The 7,754-nt window shown below is 39.4% G+C and overlaps 1 non-coding gene across 1 annotated transcript; it reads left to right on the top strand.

Annotated features, from left to right (window-relative positions):
- Nucleotides 1-6,905: 6,905 nt before the first annotated feature.
- LOC127099846 (small nucleolar RNA R71) lies at nucleotides 6,906-7,012 on the top strand. Its single transcript, XR_007794313.1, has one exon. It is a non-coding gene; the product is annotated as a small nucleolar RNA R71 (small nucleolar RNA).
- Nucleotides 7,013-7,754: the final 742 nt, after the last annotated feature.

Below are 7,754 nucleotides of genomic sequence, written 5' to 3'. Positions count from 1 at the left end.
TGGTTTGTGGTGAATGAAGGAAGGTTTGGTGGGTATTTATAGGAAAAATTTTGGAAGTTGGAAAAATAGGTGGTTGAAAAGTGAATAATTGTGGGTAAATGTGAATAAATGGGGAAGGTAAAAAGTTGAAGGGGGTGTAACGTTCGTCTCCAACGGCTCCTTAACGTTCACCTAGTCTGAAGGGCGTTACGCTCATTACAGGTGCATGACGGGCGTCACAGGTACTTAGCGTGACGTCCGTGACAGAATGTGTGACGCTCGTCACACTGTCTGTTTGGCTAATGTTCAGCTAGCGTCCTTCAGAGTGACTGGTAAGTTATTATATATTATTTTTTTTTTGTTTGTTATGCTACTGATTGATTTATTCTGCAATTTTATTTCTCCTGCATGCTTATTCTACTTTGTATAATAGTGCATATATAATTCAATAAGTCATAGGTAGCAACAGTAGAGAACATAATAGCTATTGCATAATAAAATTAAATAAATAGCTTCAATAAAATGATCATAATGTAATATTGGAAAGAAAAACAAAAAATGCGAAAGGGAAACAAATGCGAACATGAATTCAAATAACATTAATGAATAATCTAACTTAAAACTAAATAACTAAGAAAATAATTTCTATCCATCTGCACGATCTCTGGCCGGAGGAGCAAAAGAGTTAACATGGTATAGCAACTCATGAAACTGATTTGTCATACTGCTCATGTATCCTAGAACTTCGTGTCTCATTTCAGTAAACTCTTCTCTGAGGGCGTCTTGTTCTGACATCAAAGCTTCAATGGCGGTGTTATAATCAGTTCTGGGCATATGATGTCGGAGGTCGGATATTGCTGATTCTTCGGTTTGAACAGGCTGAGGAGGAGGGTCAATATCATAATAGCCAGATGGTGTCTGAGGGTCAGATTCAGCATAAGGGATCTGGTCATCACAAATCTCATAGTCCTGGATGGATTCAGTGGATCTAGCTGGAGAGGTTGTCGCGTTCAGATTGTAGAGCCAGTTACTGCGGTTATGAACATTAGTCCTGGAATTGGGTAAGGTGAATAGGCAAAGAACTTGGTTATTAATTATAAGCTCGAACTCGTCAGACCCTTGGTTTGCTATAAACATGGCATTGAAGAGGAAGGGTATACTCATAGTAGTAATGCCACAGAAGGGGCTTAAGTCAAGCATAGGCTGACGTAATCCAATAGCATTACCAATCATGGTTATCAAACCGCCTACTCTAATAGGTGCTCGCTCATCTTGGATAAGGTGGTCTAAATTTGCTAGCATAAAGGTGGCACCGTTTACTGGACGGTTCTGGGAAGCACAGAATATGATGAAGAGTTCATCGCGTGAAACTGAAGTACTGTATGGCTTCTGTCCAAATAAGGTGTGGGTCAGGATCCTATGGAAGTATCGGAAGGCCGGGTTATGTATGTTTCCAGAGAGAAACTCATGTTCCTCGGGATCGTCATTTCCAGTCAAGCTACCCCAAAAGTGTTTGAGTTCTCTATATTCAAAAAGTTCTTCCTGGCTCACTGTGAATGTATCAAGGGAGGTAGGGAAACCCAAAAGGTTGGTAAAATCTCTAATATTAAATTGGTACTCCATGTTGAACATTCTGAACTGGATAAAACCTCTGTTAATTCCTTTCCCATGGCTGGGTAGATAGATTAATGAGCTAAGGAATTCTAGTGTTAGTCTCCGGTAGGTGACGAAATGTCGTAGGATAGGAGATGTTTCCCACCCTATCTGATTCAGCAAATACAGGACACTTTCTCTTAGTCCAAGGGCAGTCATAGCCCAGTCATCAGCATATAAACTAGGTAGCATCTCTCTCGTGGCTAGTTCTTCAAATTTTAGTTTGTGAGCCATTCCTCTGAATTTGATACCCATATGGTCAATTTGTCCCATCTGGTTAGTGTTAGCTAGAGAAAAGAAAACATGAGTTTTAGTCAGGATTTGGCCAAATGCCGAAAGAAGAGAAAAGTTTTTAATAAATTAATATAAATTAAGAATGAATACTAAACAGAAATTAAAAGAATGATTAAGGAAGAAATAGAAAAATAATAATAAAATAAGGAAATAATAAAATATTTGTGGGTTGTCTCCCACTAAGCGCTTTGTTTAATGTCGCAAGCTCGACATAAAAACAATCAATTACAATCTACAATTTCTGGAGGCATTTCGTCTAAGTGTAGGATTTGCGAATCTTCGTGGGTTTCCGCACAGTGATAGTGTTTTAGACGTTGCCCGTTTACGGTGAACGGTTCTGTTGTTTTTCCTTTAATTTCTACCGCTCCACTGGGAAAGATGTTAGTGATATGAAAAGGACCTGACCATCTGGATCGTAGTTTTCCCGGAAATAACATTAGACTAGAGTTAAATAAAAGGACTGTATCGCCTTGCTTGAAGATTTTCCTTGATATGCGCTTGTCATGCCATTGTTTTGTTCTTTCTTTGTAGATTCTGGCATTTTCATAGGCGTCTCTTCTGAGTTCCTCTAATTCGTTTATGTCAAGGATTCTCTTTTCGCCGGCGGCCTTATAGTTTAGGTTCAGATTTCTAATAGCCCAATAGGCTTTATGTTCTAATTCTACCGGGAGGTGGCAGGATTTTCCATAAATGAGCTTAAATGGGGTCGTCCCTATGGGGGTTTTATAAGCAGTTCGATACGCCCATAAAGCTTCTGGTAGTTTTAATGACCAATCTTTCCTTGAAGTGGCGACTGTTTTTTCTAATATTTGTTTAATCTCTCTGTTGGACACTTCCACTTGCCCACTGGTTTGCGGGTGGTAAGGTGTCGCTACTCTATGCCTTACGCCATACTTAAATAGTAGTTTTTCGAGTACCTTGGATATGAAATGTGATCCACCATCACTGACTACTATTCTTGGGATGCCAAATCTCGGAAATATTATATTCTTAAAGAGTCTAGTTACTACTCGGGTGTCATTTGTTGGGGAAGCTATAACTTCGATCCATTTTGAAACGTAGTCTACCGCCACGAGTATGTATTTGTTACCGAAAGAGGATGGAAAAGGTCCCATGAAGTCTATTCCCCACACGTCGAAAATCTCTACTTCCAAAATACCTTTTTGTGGCATCTCGTCACGTCTAGATATGTTTCCTGTGCGTTGACATCTGTCACATTCCTTAATAGCCGCATGAACGTCCTTCCATATACTTGGCCAATAAAAACCGGATTGTAGGATTTTAGAGCAGGTCTTGGATGTACTTGCGTGTCCACCATAAGGAGCGGAGTGGCAGTGTTGGATTATATTTTCTACCTCTTCTTCGGGTATGCATCGACGGAAAATACCATCGGGGCCTCTTTTGAAAAGTAAGGGATCATCCCAGTAATAGTGTTTTATGTCGTAGAAGAATCGTTTCTTCTGCTGGTAGGATAAAGTAGGTGGAACTATTTCGGCAGCTAAATAGTTGACGAGATCAGCGTACCATGGTGTAACAGATATAGCTAAGGTGGTTTCTACTTGCTTGTCAGAGTTATTCTCTTCCAAAGTAGCTATAAGCTTATCGTACGAGAAATCATCATTAATTGATGTTCTTTCCGGTTCAAGGTTCTCAAGTCTAGAGAGGTGGTCTGCTACTACGTTTTCAGTTCCTTTCTTGTCTTTGATTTCCAAATCGAACTCTTGTAGCAACAAGATCCATCTTAGGAGTCTAGATTTAGCATCCTTTTTTGTTAAGAGGTATTTGATAGCGGCGTGGTCAGTGTAAACTATTATTTTGGCTCCGACTATGTAAGAACGAAATTTATCTAGCGCAAACACAACTGCTAGGAGTTCTTTCCCGGTTGTGGCGTAATTCATCTGTGCTTCATCTAGAGTTCTACTTGCGTAATATATAACGTGAAGCTTTTTATCCTTTCGTTGTCCTAAAACAGCACCTACAGCGTAATCGCTGGCATCGCACATTATTTCGAATGGTTCATTCCAGTCGGGTGTCTGCATTATGGGTGCTGAGATCAATGCTTGCTTAAGCGTTTGAAATGCTTCTAAACAGTTATTGTCGAATATGAATTCGGCATCTTTCATCAATAGTCCGGTTAAAGGTTTAGTTATTTTAGAGAAGTCTTTGATGAATCGTCGGTAAAAATCGGCGTGTCCTAAGAAGCTTCGTACTTCTCTCACGGTTTTAGGGGGTTGAAGGTTTTCGATTACCTCTATTTTGGCCTTGTCTACTTCAATTCCTCTATTTGATATAATGTGTCCTAAAACAATTCCTTCTTGTACCATAAAGTGGCATTTCTCCCAGTTAAGTACTAAGTTTACTTTTACACATCGCTCATGAACTCTTTCTAGGTTCTCAAGGCATTCTTCAAAACTTTGTCCGCATACGGAAAAGTCATCCATAAATACTTCCATGATGTTTTCGAGAAAATCGGCGAAAATTGCCATCATGCATCTTTGAAAAGTTGCAGAAGCATTACACAAGCCAAACGGCATTCGTCTATAAGCGAAGGTACCAAAAGGGCACGTGAATGTTGTCTTTTCTTGGTCATCAGGGTGAATTGGTATTTGAAAGAAGCCTGAATAACCGTCTAGATAACAAAAATGTGAATGTTTTGCCAATCGCTCTAGCATCTGGTCAATGAATGGTAAAGGGAAGTGATCTTTTCGGGTTGCTTTGTTTAGTTTCCTATAGTCAATGCACATTCTCCATCCCGATTCGATTTGTTTGGTTATAGTTTCTCCTTTTTCATTTTCAATGACTGTTATACCACCTTTCTTTGGTACTACGTGTACAGGACTAACCCATTTGCTATCAGATATAGGATATATAATACCTGCCTCTAATAACTTGGTTATTTCCTTCTTCACTACCTCACTCAGGATCGGATTTAGTCTCCTCTGGTGTTCTCTAGAAGTTTTACAATCTTCTTCTAGCATGATGCGGTGCATACAAATAGAAGGACTTATTCCTTTAAGATCGGTGATGTTGTAACCTAGTGCGGTTGGATATTTTCTTAAGATATGTAGGAGTTTTTCTGTTTCGAGTCTTCCTAGGTCAGCATTAACTATCACAGGTCGTTCAAGTTCTAAGTCTAGGAATTCATATCTCAGATTTTTTGGAAGTGTTTTCAGATCTAGGGTTGGTTTCTTAAGGCATTGCGTAGGGTCCGGTGTTATTGCTAAACATTGATTAAGTTTGTCTTCTACAGGACAGTCGGATGATTTGTCCTTTTCTAACTCTGTTTCTTTTATGCATTCATCGATGATATCCATGAAGTAACATGTATCTTCTATTGCAGGTGCTTTCAAGAATTGGGAAAGAATGAACTCAATTTTCTCTTCTCCTACTTCGAAGGTGAGTCGTCCTCGTTTTACGTCTATGATTGCACCGACAGTTGCTAAGAACGGTCTTCCCAGTATAATGGGTGTAATATCATCTTCTCTAATGTCCATAATTGTAAAATCAGTTGGGATGTAGAATTGACCTATGCGTACGGGAACGTTTTCAAGAATTCCTACAGGGTATCTAACAGAACGATCTGCTAGTTGCACAGACATTTTGGTTGGTCTTAATTCTCCCATTTCCAGTCTCTTGCATATGGATAAAGGCATAACACTAATTCCGGCTCCTAAATCGCATAAGGCTTTGTCGATGACAAATTTTCCTATGTGACAGGGTATAGAGAAACTACCCGGATCCTTGAGTTTAGGAGGCATGTTCTGGATTATAGCGCTACATTCGGCAGGGAGTGTAACAGTTTCGCTATCTTCAGTTTCCTTTTATTAGAAAGAATTTCTTTTAAGAACTTGGTGTATGAGGGCATTTGCGTAATAGCTTCTGTAAACGGGATTGTAACGTTTAATTGTTTAAGGAGGTCAACAAATTTTTTAAATTGGCCCGCATCTTTGGTTTTAACAAGCCTTTGAGGGTAAGGGATAGGTGGTTTATAAGGTGGTGGAGGTACATAAGGTTCCTTCTTTTCTATGGTTTCCTTATTACTCTCTTCCTTTTCCTTAGGTCTATTTTCTTCCTCAGTTGACTTTTTAGGGTTTTGGTTTTCTATCCTTGGATCAGATGGTCCTTCCACTTTCGTTCCACTTCTTAGTATGATTGCATGAGCTTGGCTTCTTGGGTTAGGTTGGGGCTGTCCAGGAAATGTACCAGTTGGGGCAGCAGTAGGCGCTTGTTGTTGAGCTACTTGTGATATTTGTGTTTCCAGCATTTTGTTATGGGTAGCCAGGGCATCCACTTTACTTGCTAGTTGTTTAATTTGTTCGCCAGTGTGTACATTCTGGTTTAAGAAATCTTTATTGGTTTGTTGTTGAGAAGCTATAAAGTTTTCCATCATGATTTCCAAGTTGGATTTCCTAGGGGCGTTATTGCTATGTGTAGATGGGTTCGGCTTCTGATATCCCGGAGGTATAGCTGGGGCTTGATTTGGAGACTGTCCAGGTGCGTACAAAGCATTGTTACTCTTATATGAAAAGTTTGGATGGTTCTTCCAATTTGAGTTATATGTATGCGAGTAGGGGCTTCCTTGAGCATAGTTTACTTGTTCTGCTTGGATTCCTGTCAAGAGTTGACAATCTGTAGGAGTGTGACCTTGGATTCCGCAGACTTTGCAATTCTGAGTTATAGCAACCACGGCGGTTGGAGGTGATACATTTAAACTTTCAATTTTCTGGACCAGAGCATCCACTTTTGCATTAACATGATCAAGGTTACTTATCTCGTACATGCCGTTTTTCGTTTGAGGTTTTTCCACCATTGTTCGTTCGGTTCCCCACTGATAGTGGTTTTGGGCCATGCTTTCGATAAGCTGGTAAGCATCAGCATAAGGTTTGTTCATTAGTGCACCACCTGCAACGACGTCTATTGTTAACCTTGTGTTGTATAAGAGACCATTATAGAATGTGTGAATTACTAACCAGTCTTCTAAACCATGGTGTGGACAAAGTCTCATCATGTCTTTGTATCTTTCCCATGCTTCGAAAAGAGACTCGTTATCTTTCTGTTTAAATCCATTTATCTGGGCTCTTAACATAGCTGTTTTGTAACACCCTTCTAAAATACCCAAAATATTTAATTAAAATCACAACATATATCAATTAGAGTAAATATGCAATTAAGGGTGTCACACAATTACTTCACACCATTCACCATGATAACTGTCATGCTCTTTTATTAATTCAAAACATAAAGCATTTGCACAATACGCAGCGGATAGAGATTAAATCAATCATGCAAAACATGTAGCATATTACATGTAAACTGGTTCACAACCAACAATAAAACATTTAAAACATCCCATCCCGATGTTACATCTACCAGAGCATGACCCACTAAGGAACTACCCTAGACTTCAAGCGCTAGCTCCTACTCAATCACTGCTCGTTACCTGAAAAATAGTTGTAAGGGTGAGTTCCTCAATCGATATAATAAGCATTATAAAATATCATGCAATGTTAAGTAATTTAACACATTTCATCACCCTAATCATAACACACATTCAGTAACGGCACATCAACTCAAACATCATACTCAACACCAACATAAAACACACGTATAATATTGGAATACATCCATTCATATTATACGCCATACATACATTATGCAATGAGACTCCATGCATGCGGTACCGACTATTCGTGAACATATAGTTCAACTTCACCGACCAAATCCAGGTACGGCTACCAAGCTCACTAGTCCCACTCATTTGAGACCTAGTGACTCACATCACTAATTCCTCACCATGGGAATTAGCTACCACCCCAAGGGCCATGCTA

Source organism: Lathyrus oleraceus, chromosome 6 (genome assembly GCF_024323335.1).
Source record: "Lathyrus oleraceus cultivar Zhongwan6 chromosome 6, CAAS_Psat_ZW6_1.0, whole genome shotgun sequence".
NCBI lineage: Eukaryota > Viridiplantae > Streptophyta > Magnoliopsida > Fabales > Fabaceae > Lathyrus > Lathyrus oleraceus.
This window is presented reverse-complemented; position numbering and strand designations above follow the sequence as displayed.